The following is an 18,113-nucleotide window of genomic DNA, read 5'->3' on the forward strand; positions in this document are numbered from 1 at the left end:
ATAAAATATGATGTGAGGTGTCAGCTTCTCTTAAAGTGCCAAATCCACAGCTCAGTTCCTAGCATGTATGCCTGGGGTGGGTGGGTCAACAGAAATCTCCAGGGCCCTCTCCAGGTCACAGAGTGATAGCAGAGCCATTCAGTGGAGATTTCTCTAATCAAGAGAAAAGGCTAAAGTAGCCTCTTTGGGCTCTTATGTGGCATCATTTTGGGACAGAAGACCGGTAGATCCACATAGATGTAGATATTTTGAATCTACCCTCCCACCATCAGGTAATAAATTAGTACTACCACCAACTCCCTCATCAATGTTTGCCTGCATCTAAAACCGACCATACAGCCTGAAAACAATTCAAAATTTCTGATCATGTCAGGATCTAGGCTTGTTGGTTCTCTAAGACAGTTGCACAGGACCATAGCCAATTTGATCAGTCTCTTAGCTTTTAGAAAACCAAAGCAAAGCAATTATTGAATATCCTGCCTTGCAGTGGTGACAGCTCACACCTTGATTCAGTCTAAAAATAAATAAATTATGCATATTCTATCTCTTGTCATTCTTCCCAAGCATAAGTCTCTGAATGCAAAGAGATGATCAAACTGTGCACCAGTAAAGTGCTATTATGGGGAAATTATTTCTTTTTCTGCCACTTTAAACAAACTAAAATCTTATCAAGTCCAGCATTCTGGGACATTAATTTCACTTGTTAGTCAAATAAGACATAGATTTGATTTATGTATTGATTTCAAACCATGCAAGAATAAATAATATTCGTATGTATTTTTAAAGTATGTTTGCTTTTATATTTGATTAAATTATTATAAAATCTGAGCTTCTCTACAAATGGTATAATATCATTGTTGCAATTACTTTAATAAAAGCAAGCAAGACCCATGAGCTGACTTTTTTTTTTTAACAGGATGTTGGTAAGGCCTAGCTTTGATACCTTCCACAATAAAATCATATTTAAAAATAGGGTATGGTGACCTGCTAGGTTGGAGAGAAATGGAGCTGTTGCGAGTCTAATCTCTGATTTTTATTTTTTAAAATGACCGGGAAAACCTCTTTTATTTGCATACTGTAGGCTAAGAAAGGTATTAGATGACCAATATGTATGTTAAGTTATTTTTATCTGTGGTACTGGAAGCTATGGGCACACTGGTTTTGATGCCATTCCAGAAATGTACTGTCTGTGGATGACTCTACTACTGGGAATAAAGCTAGAATGTCGGAGAAGCTGCCTTTGCTGGATTTGTAACATTTGCTGGATCTGTAACATCATCTTGTAGAACTGCTTCTTGATGTCAGATCACTTCAGTGTGTTTGTAAGGATTTATTTATCGTGATACTTTCAGGGAAATTTTTATTTAGGAGTGTGCAAACCATATTATTTTTATTGAAAACATGAACTTCTACTGCTCAGACATTGAGAGATTACTATAAACAAAAGTTTTTGATTCAGCCACATGATTTTAAATGGTCTTTAGAAAAAGAGGTTACTATAACAAACTTTTACTATACGTTAGTTATCTCTGTACCTGCAGGATAGCTGCTGTTCTACTACTCAGGGCCGGCTCTAGGCACCAACAAACCAAGCACGTGCTTGGAGGGGCACATTTTCAAGGGCGGCATTCTGGCCATCTTTTTGCTTCGGGCGGCAAAAGCCTAGAGCTAGCCCTAGCCCTGGGTTGTCAATTTTAGTTGGATGTATTCCTGGAGGTTTCATCACATGACATAATCATTAATTAAAGATTAATCTTTAATTCCTGGAAACTCCAGAACAATCCTGGAGGGTTGGCAACAGTAGGGCCAGTGGAGGAGTACATTACATTTCAACCTTTAAAAAGTTATAAGGCAGTCTGTTAGCTTGAATGAACCAAAAGTATCACAATGTGTTTCTGGAAAAGTGTTTGATTGTAGTTTGATTAAAAAAATGTGTATGCTTCTTGAGGAAAAAAGTAATTTTGCTCTCTTGTTAAAATTCATATGCTGGTTGAATGAACAGAAAAAACTCGTGTCCAAACCGAAGCAGTCATAACTAGCACAGGGTCAACATGCTTATTTGCATATTGTGTGTACTTGACTGCTGTTTTTTTTTTTTTTTTTTTTTTTTTTTAATTTTAATCAACTAAATATCACTGTCCTTTTTAGGTTTTCCATCCTATATAATCATTAAGGATTATAGAATTAATTTACTCATGTATTTTTTTCCTTAACCTAAATGAGTCTACTCCACTAAGTAGGATCTAACAATGGGTGAAATTCAGTCCTATATAAATAACCAGCAAAGGCATATGCAACACTTAAGGCCTCAAAATAGGACTTCATTAAGATTTCAATGGTGTATAGTCTGTGTCAGTTCTCCCTGCAAGGGGAAATTTTAACGTTCATGAGTGAGCATTTGCATGATAGAATCCAATGTCTGTTACTTAATTGGTATTCTTGCTTGGATTTCAGTAATTCTGGAAAAGAGGAAGGTTCAGTTTCTTAATTGTTTTTAATATATAGCCATACCAGCCAGGGGCCAAACAGTGATAATTTGTTATTTTTATGTTGTTTGTAGTAACTATGTCAATAATTTTTAATTGTTTTTAACTAATATATGGGAACTAATGAATAAGGTCTGTTTCATAAATAGGGACAGACCTTGTTATCAATAATCATTTCTATCAAATGAAACTTCTCCTATTCTATCTTCAAAGCATTATAAGTATCTGATTATCCAGATGTCTGTAAAACTGTTTGAGTGCTGCATAACTGGAGATGGAAGAAAAAAGTTTGTGTGTGTGTCTCTACAATTCATACTGTGCCAATGTGATGACTTACTACTTATGACTGGAGCTGTTCAAAACTGAGTTTTTTTTTCCACAGAATTTTTTGTTTAAAAACAAAAAAACAGCAAAACCACATAAACAAAAGCTTTTTGCTTTGAAAAATGTTGGAATTTGAATATATTTTTTTGGCCATCTGTACTTATGACGCTTCACTTATGAGGGGAGTCAGTATGGGATAACGATAGATAATTTATCTATCCTAGAAGTTAAAGATGGGAAAGATGTATTGGGTCATATAGAACATCTTTTTGAAAACACAAGCTAGTGCCCTATTATACTAGGGTTTTGTTCAATCTAGTTTTTCAATCTACCGTTCCACCACTTCTTATGGGAGACTGATCCATCCTAGTAGATTTTATGGACAGTATTTTTTTTCCTGAAGGTTACTTTAATTTTGTCCATTTTTTTTTTTTTAATTTCATTATTCTACTTTGGGTGGTGAGAGTAAATCAAGCTGGTGGGAGCAAACACAAGAAGTAGCCTCAGTAGATACTGCAGTATCAGCTGGGGAAGGAGATAGGGTCCAACCTAGGCCCCATCTCCAGGGGATGACCACCACCTTCTCTAACATGAGACTTGCAGACCAACCCATTGTTGACTCTGCTGCTATGTTGTATCCCTTCCCCTCTTCTTTGTCTTGTTTATTTAGAGTGTAAGCTCTTTGGGGAAGGCACTGTCTATTTCCCTGTGTGCCTAGCACAATGGGATCATATTGTCAGCTGGCCCATTGGTACTATTGTTATACTTATATTAAAAAATAATACTCCTGGTTATATTCTTTGTATTTGTATTCATTTAAATAATTACTCATCATACTTGGTATTTACACCCTTCTAATATTTCTCTCCCTCCCTACTAGCAATTTGTTAGACTAGACATGCTTATTTAATTCTTTTAATGTCCTCATACTTCAGAAGCCTCAACCTCTGACCATTTTCATTCTTTCCTGAAATTTCTTCAGTTTTTCCAATGTCTCTATGGAAAATAACTAAATGCAATATTCTACGTGCAGCTGCTCCAGGACTAGAGAGAGAGGTACTGTTATGTCCTTGTTCTGTCCCATGGCACCACTGTGTACACAGCTGTAATTGCATTGGGCTTTTCTGCTGTCACACTGTAAACTTCTTCTGTCTAATCTGCTGTCCATTATCTTTCCTAGCTCATTTTCAGCATTACTGCTTTCCAGGTTCCTCCCTACTATTGTGTATAGTTTTTTTTTTTTTAGGGCTGTCAATTAATTGCAGTTAATGCTTGCGATTATCTCAAAACAAATTAACTAGACTAAAAAAAATTGTCATGATTAATCACAGTTTTAATTGCACTGTTAATAATAGAATACCAATTTAAATTTATTATAAATATTCTTGGATGTTTTTCTACATTTTCAAATATACTGACTTCAATTACAACACAGAATACAACATGTACAGTGCTCACTTTATGTATTTCACATATTTGCACTGTAAAAAAGATAAAAGAAATAGTATTTTTCAGTTCACCTCATAAGTACTGTAGTGCAATCTTACAAATGTAGAATTTTTTTTTTTTTTTTAGTAACTGCACTAAAAAACAAAACATTGTAGGCTCTAAAGTTTTACAAGTTGAAGCATGAAGGGGCATACAAATGTTTAGCATATCTGGCACATAAATACCTTGCTACGCCGACTCCAACAGTGCCATATTTTCACTTTCACGTGACATTGTAAATAAGAAGTGGGCAGCATTGTCTCCAGTAAATGTAAACAAGCTTGTTTGTCTTAGCAAATGGCTGAACAAGAAGTAGGACTGAGTGGACTTTTAGGTTCCAAAATTTTGTTTTTGAGTGCAGTTATGTAAAAAACCCCAAACTCCATATTGGTAAGTTGTACTTTCATGATAAAGAGATTGCACTATAGTACTTGTATAAGGTGAACTGAGAAAATCCTATTTCTTTTGTTTATTTTTTAATAGTGCAAATATTTGTAATTAAAATATAAAGTAAGCACTGTATATTTTGTATTCTGTGTTGTAATTGAAATCAATATATTTGAAAATGTAGAAAAACATGTAAAATATTTATAAATTTTTAAATTGGTATTTTATTATTGTGTAACAGTGCAATTAAAACTGTAATTAATCACAACTGTTTTTTTTAATCTTGCAATTAATTAAATTAAATTTTTAATCGTTTGACAGCCTTAATTTTTTCATATTCTTTTCCTCAGATACATGGGGCTTTTAAATCATTATTATATTTTTGCAAGTTGAATCTCATTTTGAGCTCAATTCTGCTACCCTCCTGTTGAGTAGTACCCTACACCACGAGTATTCCCATTGATCATATAAAATGACTTTTCGGTGGTGACAAGTTTCAGTGTGAATTATAATTGGTGATAAACCTCAACCTTCTTTAGGATTCTTATTGCAACATAATTTATGATGTCATGATACCTTGTTGTTTTTTTTTTTTTTTTTTTTTTAATCTGGCCCACAAATCTTCTTAAGTATGGAGTTGCTGATCAGGATTATTTCTGCTTCTGTTTTCTAAAAACTTTCTTCCAGAGCTTGGCTCAGTCTGATAGTTGGTAGCTGAGCTTCCTGGGTCTCTTCTTACTGTTGGCGGTGTACTTGTTTCACTGCTGCTGTTTCTAAAGTTTCTGATCTTGCTTGCTATCATATTGCCTCATCATTCCTCATTTCCCATTTGTATCCGCTCTGTGGTTTTAATTTGTGACATCTCTCTTGTGGATTGTTTTCTTTTGGCTAAATCTGTAGTTCACAGATAAGTATAGCTCATCCATAAATATAGCTTATTAATTGCCTCCTCTGCTACTCATAATATCTGAGTGTGCCCATTCAGAGTAAAACTCTTTGTTTGCTCTCTCTGTGTTGATGGCTTTGGAGCTGATCCTGTGAAATACTCAATACCTCTAGCATTGTGTTCAGTACCCTCAGCTTTTATTCACTTCAAAGGAGGACTGGGCCGTTACTGGCTAGTCTCCCATAGACTAGCAGGTGTGGTGAAGATGCTCTGTGCCGATGGGAGAGAGCTCTCCAGTTGGCATATAAAAAACGATGCCTATGAGCAGCATAAGCTCTCCTGCCAACATAGCGCTGTGCACACTAGCACTTATGTCGGTGTAACTTATGTTGCTCAGGGGGGTGGAATATTCACATCCCTGTGCGACATAAGTTTTGCCAACATAGGCGGTAGAGTATACGTAGCCTTAGGGAAGCATGTAAATCCCTTCCTGTGATGGGGTGTATAAACCCCACCCTGCCGGTTACTAAGGGGACTACAGCTAATTGGTGGACTATCAAGAGCTGGGATAAAAGCCTGCAGACCAAGCAGAATGGGCTGCTGTCAGGGAGTCTGAGGCCATGTCTACATTAGAGCTAGTAATGTAGCATAGATGCTTCCTGCAGTGACAAAGGAGGTTTTCCTATCAATGTAGGTAATGCACCCCTTTCCCTAGCAGCAGTAGCTAGGTTGATGTAAGAATTCTTTCAATCTGCACCTACTCTGGGGGTTAGGTTGACTTAACTGCAGTGCTTGGGTGTGTGTGAATTTTTCACACCCTTGACCACTATAGCTATGTCAACCTAAGTTTGAAGCACAGAGCAGGGCTGAGGGAGGACTTTGCGTCACTCTCAAACTGGCAGAAAGTGGCACAAAGTGCTGATACCCTCTGGGAGAAAGCATTGTAAAGAGCTGCTCTCTGAAAGGGGCCTGGAGGCAGATGAAGGCAGAAAGTGGACCAGGGACTCAGCAGTGAATCTGAGGAAGCAGACCTTAGCTGCTGAATATATGGTCCTTGGATTGGAACACAGAGTAGAGGGATGGCCTGGGTTCTTTTTCTGACCCCAAGGAAGGGGATGTAAAAGCCTCTGGATACAAAGGGAGACAGACTTTTGAGCCCAGGGTGGGACTGAAAGCCTGGGATTAGATCATTAGACTTGTTTTATTGGACTTATTACCCTGGAAGAGGCAGGACTATAAATGGCCTCGTTGGAGGGCTGAATTGTGAGAAGAGGTAAGCCACCCTAGGCTCAGAAAGGCTATTGACAGGTGGTGCCAGTTGGAGACTGCTACACCATGCTTATCCATGTTAGGGTGCACTGGCTGGTGGGTGACCTCCCTATACTTCTCAGAACTTCCTTGAGGAACCAGGAACTCAGTGTGGCTTTCTTCTTGCACAAAGGCAAGACTGAGACTTGCATCCCCCTGAATAAGGGGCAGCACTTACCTGCATCATCCCAGGAGAAACCCAGGCAACTAATAGTCACAGTTTCTTCCCTAATTTTCCCCCTTACTCCAGAGGGGAAGGAATCATCTGCTACTGATCCTTACCAAGATCCTCCTCACACTTCTGTCAAAGCTCTGCCCAGTAACCCACACCTCTCCACCCACTCCTTGCCCACCTGTGGGGGGGGAAGGAAGAAGGGGTGGAAAGTATCTGTTCTTCCTTCCCCTGCAGAAAGGGGGTGCAAGACCGTACAAATGTGCCTAGGAAACTATAAAATGACTAACTGTCTGTCTGTACTAGGCTAGCTTGATTATCACTTCAAAAGTTTTTTTTCTCTTAATTAATTGGCCTCTCAGAGGTGGTAAGACAACTCCCACCTGTTTATGCTCTCTGTATGTGTGTATATATATCTCCTCAATATATGTTCCATTCTATATGCATCCGAAGAAGTGGGCTGTAGTCCACGAAAGCTTATGCTCTAATAAATTTGTTAGTCTCTAAGGTGCCACAAGTCCTCCTGTTCTTCTTTTTGCGGATACAGACTAACACGGCTGCTACTCTGAAACCTTATAAAATGACTAGCTCAAATGTTCGAAATAATGTCCATCTGTGTACGCAGGAGCTAAGGGTTTTTTTTTTTTTTTTTACTTGACTTGACTGAGCAAACTCACTTGAATAATTCATCTTTTTTGCTCATTTAGAAAAACTGCTAGTTTGCACAGTGTTTAGTGCAATGTACAGCAAGTGCTGTTTCAGACCTTTGGGCATTTTTGGAATACAAATAATAAAACAGAAAGATACTTAACGTGTTTACTTTTAGAACTTATAAGGAACTCTGATACAGTGGTGAGCTCATTGGAAAATTCTAGTTATTTAGAGCACGTGAGTACAACGTGCTGACCATTCTTGGAATGAGTGTAACAAATTTCATTCAAGTGAACATCAGTTAAAGTGGCCCTTCTCTGAATGTGCTGAGGTCTACCTGCTTTTAAAACATTTTTTCTTTTTTTCATACACACTGTAATGTAAAATTTAAAAGATAAAAATTATGAAATTGAAGAACTGGAATATTCCTTCCCTCCTACCCCCTTATAGATTTAGCATATATGGGTCAAATAAAATGTTTACTGTATTGAGGTATCACTTTACAGTGTTAGAGTAGTAGCATAATATTCCAAGTACTTAGTATTCCTTAGTGTTGTGGGAGCCTCTGACAGGACCCATGTGTATTGCAGTGACTTGCACACTAAGGACTAGTTTTAAGTATTTTGGCAGCTTCATCTCAGAATGTGTGTCTTTGCATGTGTGTCAGTCCTAACATTCTATTTATGTAGTCTTTTGTGGTTTAATGTTGTTTTTCACATGCAGAGATTTGGCATGCAATGAAACATCTTAGTCCCCACTTACGTTAGTTTTACACCAGTGTAACTACAGTCATTAAATGGAACTTTCATATTGGGAATGCATTACTTTACAAAAGAGAGTGATCAAGGTTTAAAAACAAATCAAAACATTATACTCAAAGCCAATACTGTTAACATGGTTTAAACATAATTCTAAACAAGTTCAAGTGACACAGATTAAAAATACGTCCTCCTAGTTTAGAATTGAAAGTTAGTATAAGAATGGATTGTATGTATTTTTACAGTGTCAGCAAACACCGTAAAATAAATGGTCTATTATTAGATTAACTTTAAAGTCTAAACTAGGAGGATGTTATTTTTAAAATTCTTTGACTTTCACCCCATGCAACCACATTCGAGTCAATGGGAATGTATGGGGTGTAAATCAGTGCAGAATTTGGCTCATTGTCCATAGTAGACAGGTAAACTGTATTTAAACCCTGTTAACTTGAACTTCCTTATTTAAAACCAGTTCGGATAACTAGGCATAGTCCCCAAAATACGTGGGGTAATAGCTTGTCCTTTGTAGAAGACTATTCCTAGGATTAAAAAAAAAAGTTTGTAAATTACAGTGAAGTGTGGAGAGAGTGTTATTAAGGTTCAGTGAAGTTAGAAAGAGAAGCACAATGCAGCCTTGTTGTTATCAGGGGTGACATTATAATATCTTATTTAGAATGAAATGTTTTTGGTTGCTCTTCCTTATGCAACAGTCTATCAAAATTATGAACACTTGTATAGCAACCTCTCTTCTCATGGGCGATGGCTCCACAGATGTGATAATGATAAAATTGAACTCTATGATAATTAAATTACTGTTTCAAGATTGCACTTTACAGGCTGTCTTGCTAGCCAAAGGAGTTACATAGTTCCCATTGGTCTTAGTTTCATTTCCAGGTGGGAAAAGAACTTTCCCTAATCTTTCCTGGCACCATTTATATTCTGTTTTAAAATATCTAAAACTGAAATTAAAGCCCTGTTTTGCATTTGTGGTTTTGACAACCTTATTATCTTTCCTGGTAACTTTCTGAAAACTGCTTGAGCATGAACTGAGTTTCTGCATGCTCACCTCTCCTATTAAAAAAATAAATATTTAAATTAAGTAGTTTGAATAAGTTTACTCTTGTTGGGTCTACTAATTTATATACATTCAGTGATTTTTCAAAGAATGAAACTGATACTACAATTATAGTGGCAATTACCAATTGACTTTTTGCAGACCATATCAATGAAAAGAGAGAACAGGGTCAGAGAACAAAAACTGCTATTTTAAAAGCACCTTGTAGGACAATAAAATGCATGCAGGGAAAGTGCCGATTTTGACACTATTTTTAATCAATATTGGGGGGGGGGGTGGGGAAATGCTGATTACTGCACCACTGTTCTACTCTGCATATTCTGTTTCTTAGTAAACAGCTGAATTCTGACACTTTTTTTTCCTTTTTTCCTGAAACACAAGCAGCTTTAGTTATCTTGATACTGGCAAAGTAAGTTGAATCGCAAGCTAGAAGTTGTGATTCTAGGGTGGGAGGGGAGATGATGGATAAAAATCTATGTTCTAAGTAGCGTTGCCAACTTTCTAATCGCACAAACCCGAACACCCTTGCCCTGCCCCCTGCCCTGCCTCTTCCCCGAGGACATGCCCCTTCCCCGCCCCTTCTCTGAGGCCCCCCCTGCTCACTCCATCTCCCCCCCCCCTTCTGTTGCTCACTCTCCCCCACCCTCATTCATTTTCACCGGGCTGGGACAGAGGGTTGGGGTGCAGGAGGGGGCTCAGGGCTGTGGCAGGGGATTGGGGTGCAAGCTCTGGGATGATGGAGTTTGGGTGGGGGAGGGCTCAGGTGCAGGGGGTTGGGATGTGGGAGGGGGTGAGGGGTGTTGGCTCTGGCTGGGCGGCACTTACCTTGGGTGACTCCTGGAAGCGGCCGGCAAGTCCAGCTCCGGGGTGGTTCCTGGCCAATGGGAGCTGCGGAGTTGGCGCTCGGGACGGGGCACAGGGGCAGTGTATGGAACCAGGACATGCTGGCCAGTTTCAGGAGCCGCACGGAGCCAGGGCAGGTAGGGAGCCTGCCTTAGCCCTGCTGCGTTGCCGACCGGACGTTTGCCTTATTAAAATCTCCCGGATTACTTTTAATAGTCACCAGGAGATTGAGGCCAATTCTGGTAGACTCCCAGCCAATCCGGTGTGTTGGCAACCCTAGTTCTAAATCTATGGAAAGAGACAAGAATGGGCACAAAGGGAAGAGTAGCCTAATCATGCTTCTCAGGATTGCTTTTTAGCTCATAAAAAACAATGGTAGTGTCAACAGCAGTAGAAACAATAACCTAGCTGCCTGGAAAGCCAGATTGTAAAAGTAAATTTTGCACACACCAGACTTTTGTTATATGCACACAATATATATATTTCTGTGGTTTTCAAATTCTGGACTTCAGTGACTACCAAGAGAAAATTAACCTACAAGCTAGTCACACCACTTCTGTCTTTCTGAATCTGATCACTATTTATGTTTATACATGGCTTCAATCCTGTGTACATGTAACAAATTAAGAGTGTGAAAACTTGAATGAATATTGTTTCCTTTTTTCTAGTCTATAAACTTTGTGCTGTAGTTTTGTATATTAAATGGGGAAAAAAGTATGGAAAAAACAGATTTTTTTTCTGTCGTTTTTGGACCAGTAGAGATATCTGGTATCTAAACAGTCCAAATCTGTAGCAAGGATGTTTTTCAATAAAAACAAGTCCAATACTAAATTTTCTTTAACAAAAACCTATTATTCCTGTAAATATGGAAAACAAAAATTGGGAGGAGGTGTTGGCATGTCTCTTCTCTTTTCCCATTCTGAGCAGTTTATATTCATTTGCTGTTTCTACCTGCTGTGTGTGTCTGCCTCTTAATTCTGTGACACTGTGTCAGAGAACTTGCAGTAAGATAAAGCAGAGTGCTGTGATTGCAGGAGTAAAAGTGTTGTGAACCTAGTACTAACGTTGAAACGTATTTTAACTAGAACAAGGAGTCCTTGTAGCACCTTAGAGACTAACAAATTTATTTAGGCATAAGCTTTTGTAGGCTATAAGCCACTTCATCAGTGGATCTACATGGCTACCCCTCTGAAACATATTTTAACTAGAGAGTTTTAAGCGTTCCCCTATGTGCCCATTCTTATATAGAATTATTCTAAATTGAGCCAATCAGATGCATGTAGAAAATCTTCTTTTAATTAACAACAAGAAACCTTTCTGAACATCTCTGATATATTGACAAGGGAAGCCGCAAAATTTGGTTTGGAGAGGGCATTTTTGAGTACCGCTCTTCATCTGAGCATTTGTGCAATCAGGTAGACAGAAGTGCAAATACTTAGCTGTGCTTTCCCAGTTCAATTGCCCTGGGAGAAATATCTGGAGTGTCTTCTGGGGCGTGCTTCATCAACAGAATTATTAACTAAATCTGATTGCAGAATCTCTGTTGTGGGTGGTATGTAAATCAGAAAGAATTCGCCTTCATTTTCAGATTCCAGATTGTGCTTGCAGGACTTAATCCTGAGTGAGTTCATATATTAAAGTAGTGACCAATGGCACAGTGAGGAAGTTAATTTGAGTATGTTTAAACGTGAGAGTGCAAGAAAAGTTGAGATTTTATTTATACATTTAAACAACGTTTAGAAGCAAGTGAGACATAAAGATGCAACCTTTTTGCTGTTACTGAATTTGGTCTCTTTGAAAATAGCATAGTGTTTGTGGTTGCTGTTTGCTCAGATTTTGTGCAGAAATTCATCAGGCAGAACTAAAATGAATAGACTAAAGATGTAATGTGTTGAAAAGAGCAGTGTGTTTGGTCAGATAATGGTTTGAGTTTATCTGAGGTTTCTTGGGGATAATTATTAATTAGACAATTTTGAGTGGTGGTGTGATTACATAAGACTTACCGTATATTTGATAATACAGGAACAGATTTTCAAAAGTCCCTAAGTGACTTCGAAGCCTGTCCTATTAAATCACTTAGGCATTTTACCCATAATCTTGAGAGAACCTAATTTAGCCATCAATTTTAGTCAATCCTCAGCCCAGCCTCCAATACCCACATTCCTAACTACCTTTAAAGCACTTGCATTTGAGATAATTAAGCATCAAAATTGGTAGAATTATGCTCATAAATAATAGCATCTACAACTTCACTCTCCTCTACCTTTGACTCTTCTGTCCCTCTCTCCCAGTGCAAGTCGCCCTGCCAACCCCATCCTAAGCTCAGCCCCTTCATCTGCTTCCTCCACACCAGGTCTCACACTATTGAGTATCTCACGTAGCATTCCTGTGACCAGCCTAATTTCTTCTACTCCAAATTCACTCGCTGCTTCTTCAGTTCTGCCATCTTCCTCGCTAAACAACTCTGTCTCCAATGTCATTGAATCTCACACCTGCAGTCCCAACTGCCTTTGACTCATTCCTCTAACCATCGCCGCCTCCTGCCTCTGTTGCTTCCTCCATGTAGGATCTTACCTATCTCTTCCAAGAGAAAACTGACAAAGTATATGACCTGTCTCATCCCCTCAGCTTGGCTTCTCTTCCCTGCAACTCTCATCTCCCCTATCAAAGATGCAGATATTTCTCATCAGCTTTCCTCCTTTAACCACTCCATTTCACCTAGTGACCCCCTCCCATCTCTTGATCTCCCTTGGGCCCACGTTCATCCCCTCCCTTACCCTTCTCCTTAACCTCCTACTCTCCTCTGTCTCTTTCTCTTCACAATACAAGTATGCTTTAGTCTCTTCCATCTTAAAAAAACCCCGTTGTTGGCCCCAAATCCCTTTTTCCTTTCATCTCTAAGTTTATCACATATGCTGTTTACAGTTCTTTTCTGGAGTTCCTCTCCTCTAGTTCCATTGTAGTCCCTCTCCAATCTGGCTTCTGCCCCTTGTACTCCACTGAAATTGCTCTTGCCAAAATCTCCAGTGATCTCTTCCTGGCCAAAGCTCAGAACCACTACTACCCTGTCCTCTCCTGGTTCTTCTACTACCTCTCTAATCACTCCTTCTACTCTTCAGCTTAAGCTTGATATGGCTAATACTGACCTCTGAATCTCTTCCCCGCCCCCCGCAGGGCTCCCTGCTACTTCTTTCTTAATCACTATAGACAATACCACCATCCTACCTGTTACTCACCCCAGGGTGTCATCTGTTACTCTGATGTCTCTCTAGGTTCTCACATCCAGGCCATGTCTAAATCTTGTCAATTCTCTCAGCAAAACATCTCTAAGGTACCTTTTTTTTTGCATCGTTGTAGACGAGCGGACTCACCCCTGCGGCACCGCCTGCTGGTGACTCTGGGAATTAGCTCGTTCCAGCTCTGGAGTGCCCTCTGCAGGCCGGTGATTCGCCTATCCTCTGGCCCCAGTGTCCCTCCCGGACCCCGGTGCCCTTGTACCTGGGGTGCTACCCCCTAGCAGTAACCCTTCAGTGTTAGGGTCTCCCCTCCATGGGGAACCCCCACCCACTATTCCCACCTCACGTCAGTATAAGGCTACTGCCAGTCATCGTCTAGCCCCATGCCCTGGGGCAGACTGCAGTATCTGCCTACTCATCACTGGCAAGGTTGGGTTTGGACCTGCTACCTTGGCCTACCCCTGGGCTGCCCTCTGCAACCCCCAGTACCTTTTAGCCCAATGCTAGGCTGCAGCCTGGGGCTTTCCAGGCTGGAGCTCCCCAGCTCCTCTGCCTTTCCCCAGCCCTACTCCACTCAGGTACCCTGTCTCTAGCTTCCTGCAGCCAGGCCCTTCTCTCTCTGAATGCAGAGAGAGACTTCTTCTGGGCCTCTGGCTCACAGCCTTTTATAGGATCAGCTGGGCCTGATTGGGACATAGTCCAACTGTGGCTACTTCCCCAATCAGTGTAGCTGCTTTTCCCTGCCACAGCCCTCTCCCTGGCTGTTTTAAGCCCTTCAGGGCAGGAGCGGGGAACCACCCTGCTACAGTCATCTACATAGCTAAAAATCTCACCCAGGATCTCATCACCTGTCTCAATTGCAGCAACATCTGTATCCATTCATGTTGCTGTTGCAAAGATCATTTCCCTACACTGTTGCTTTGATAATCTTTGCAACCAACCACTAGGGTCACCCTTCTCTATCACATCAAATGTAAGATGCTTGTTTTTACTTTCAAGGCCTTTCATTGCCTGTCCGCACCCTATCCATCATTCACAATCAAGCTGTTGACTCGGGTCTCCCATCAGCCCATCACAGCAGCCTACATCACCTGCTTTTTAAAGTTTCAAACAAGGACCTTCATACTTTCTCTCATGCTGCCCCTCACAGTTGGTTGGAGGACTCCATACACATCTGCAAAACTAACCCATTATGTTCCTCAAAAATCTTCTTTTCTGTGATACCTACAAAAACCTTGATAGTGGTTAGGCTGCTGGTGTGCTGAGATCACTGCCTATCATGCTAACCAATAATGTGGTGTTTCCTTGTACTCCACCATCAGTTGGTTTGTATCCACTTGTCTCTTGTCTTACCCTTGTTCCCTTCCCCAAGGGCCTTAACAAATTGTGTTTGTGGTCTGTGTCCGTACAGCACCTTGTGTGGTGGTGCCTTGGTCCACTCACTACTAAGGGTCCTATGCACTCTGGTAACACAACTTATAATGTGACCACATTTAATTGTGTGAGTTCAATTTCCCCCCTCCAATTAGTGGAAGCTAGGCTGAATCCTGGCTATAAATCCACTATAAAGCAGACCCAGATAACATTCAGGTAGCATATTAATAAAATGCTATTGCCATAAATATGATAATAAAACCTACTAAATCTATGAGAGTACATTCCTGGTGCACCATTTTTTTAGAATCAACTTTATTGTTTTCCTGCTTTGGTGAATGCAACATCTTACAGAAGAAATAGTGAAACTGCTGATCACTGCCAGAACTGTATTTGGTACCATTTGCTAATTTAAGGAGAGAGGCCAAGGATTGACCTTTTATAGGTAGTCCATTTGTGCCCGGATAGATGGTTATTGGTAGGGATGTATGGGAAAGATTAAATTGTTCGTGAATCTAAACAGTTTCTATGAATATAAGCAGATAACTTAGATCCCATACTCCAAAGACTTCCATGCATTCTTAACCATATGCATAATGAAGAGTGCTACTGACTTCAGTGCACAAAATCAAACATATGCAAACATCTTTCCAGGATTAGGGTCTTAAATCCCAAGGGTTGTTAAGCTGGCATTTTTCATGAGCAGTACAATTTCATGAACATTTAAAAAATATAATATAGGAATAGTTCCTTGGATTTTTAAAAAAATTAATTCAGTACTTCAGTTTATTCACTTTTTAAACTGGAAAGCAGGAAAATAAAAGTTCTTGCTTGTAGGTAAGGAAAGAGGTTTATACAACTCCCCCAGCTGAATAAACTGAATGACACACTGTTCCTACATCCCAGATCCTGCTATTAAAGATCTGAAATGAACTTAAATCCAGCTACAAGATATCGAGTAGAGTAGAAAATCTGAAGATGTCTTGCTCTTGGCATATGGTAACCTGGAAAACTCATTTTGTAAATTAAATGATTTGGAGTACTTTCAGACGTGATTGAAAAGTAGTAACTCTGCAATTGTTAGTACTGTGGATGATATGCAGCTATGGATAAATGAATCTTTATTGTGGTTAAAATGCATAGAGTGGTTTGCAAGACCTGCTTGATTTCTCTTATTGCAAAAGTCTAAAATCTTCTGCAGTTTGACAGGATTTGCTATCATTTTGCTCTTTTTAATGTATTTAAAAAAAACTAGGGTTTTTTTTAGTGACAAAACTACTAACAAATAGTTCTTACTGTTCTTTATGACCCAAAGCCAATATCTTAATAAATAAGAATGTAAAGTTAGGCTTCTAGATCTATAATTAGGTCCCCAAAAAGTGGACAATTTTCAAAAGGCTAAGTGGAGTTCAGTGAGAACTTTCAAGTGCTCAGCACTTTTGAATAGTAGGCACTAAGTGTTGATTTAGGAGTCCATGTTGAGGGTGCTATTTTTGGAAAAGTTGGCTCTAGTGAGTAGCCAATACTTACTAGCTTCACTCTTGGCTAGAAACTTCACCTGTTAATTTTGAAGGTTTAACAATAGAGAAATTATGGCATTTTTACTGACATTCCCACTGTTTTTTAGCAGTGATTAGATCTCATTCTGTAAATCACTTTCGGTAATTTAATTGGTCAACATCAGTGGAATTACTGTGCAAGTACAGTGCTGATAAAAGTGATCAACCACAAAGTTATCTTTCCAATGGAATTGCCATAATGTTACTGCAAAGTGCCAAGTAGTATTTGATTATAACTCAGTAAGTGAAACGTATTAAATGTTGCACCTTGTAACCCTATAAAAATTACTGCTTTTGAGCTAGTTAATGGATTTACAAGTTACTTATGTGTGTAAGTGGTTTTACTGAGCATTTGTCTTTTGAAAACACTTCACTTCCCAATGAAGAAAGAGTAAACTGTTTCAGATAAAAATAACAGGACTAAACCTTATTTAAAACTCTGATTTGAATATTTCCTAAAGTTTAAAAAGTTAACTTTTAATTGTTATGCTTTGCTGCTTTTCCTACTTACAGCTAACACTGAAACAGAAATGTTATTGAAATAAAGAAACTTCAAGAGAAGGTCGTGCAAGATTTCTAGTTCAATTTCTTAACCATAGAGTTTTGGATAAGCTTCAGCTATTTATTGGGAAGGAGCTTTCAAACTCTGAAATTAACTCATTAGATAGGAACATGGGAACTGCCACATTGCAACAGACAGTATCATTTATGTGATAGCAGCCACTGCCAGCTGCTTAACTGTAAAGCTCCAATCATGCAGCTAAATGTAAAAGAAACAGTAATGATATACTAGGGTTAAGGAAAAGGGAGAGGGCAGCTTCTTTCTGAACCCACATGATCAATTCATATTATTTACTACTTGTTTTATAGTATCCTGGTTGAATCTGGGAACAGCACATGCATACTAAAGGCCTGATCCAAAGCTCATAGATTCATAGAATATCAGGGTTGGAAGGGACCTCAGGAGGTCATCTAGTCCAACCCCCTGCTCAAAGCAGGATCAATTCCCAACTAAATCATCCCAGCCAGGGCTTTGTCAAGCCTGACCTTAAAAACCTCTAAGAAAGGAGATTCCACCACCTCTCTAGGTAACCCATTCCAGTGCTTCACCGCCCTCCTAGTGAAAAAGTTTTTCCTAATATCCAACCTAAACCTTCCCCACTGCAACTTGAGACCATTACCCCTTGTTCTGTCATCTGGTACCACTGAGAACAGTCTAGCTCTATCCTCTTTGGAACCTCCTTTCAGGTAGTTGAAACCAGCTATCAAATCCCTCGTCATTCTTCTCTTCTGCAGACTAAACAATCCTAGTTCTCTCAGCCTCTCCTCATAAGTCATGTGCTCCAGCCCCCTAATCATTTTTGTTGCCCTCTACTGGACTCTTTCCAATTTTTCCACATCCTCCTTGTAGTGTGGGGCCCAAAACTGGACACAGTACTCCAGATGAGGCCTCACCAATGTTGAATAGAGGGGAATTATCATGTCCCTTGATCTGCTGGCAATGCCCCTACTTATATAGCCCACAATGCCATTAGCCTTCTTGGCAAAAAGGGCACACTGTTGTGC

General features: G+C 39.5%; 1 protein-coding gene across 1 annotated transcript in view; it reads left to right on the forward strand.

Moving 5' to 3' along the window:
- KCTD8 (potassium channel tetramerization domain containing 8) overlaps positions 1 to 18,113 on the forward strand; it is a 165,121-nt gene that overhangs the window by 7,703 nt on the left and 139,305 nt on the right. The window lies entirely within an intron of this gene.

The sequence above is a fragment of the Chrysemys picta genome, chromosome 5 (genome assembly GCF_011386835.1).
Source record: "Chrysemys picta bellii isolate R12L10 chromosome 5, ASM1138683v2, whole genome shotgun sequence".
NCBI classification, from domain to species: domain Eukaryota; kingdom Metazoa; phylum Chordata; order Testudines; family Emydidae; genus Chrysemys; species Chrysemys picta.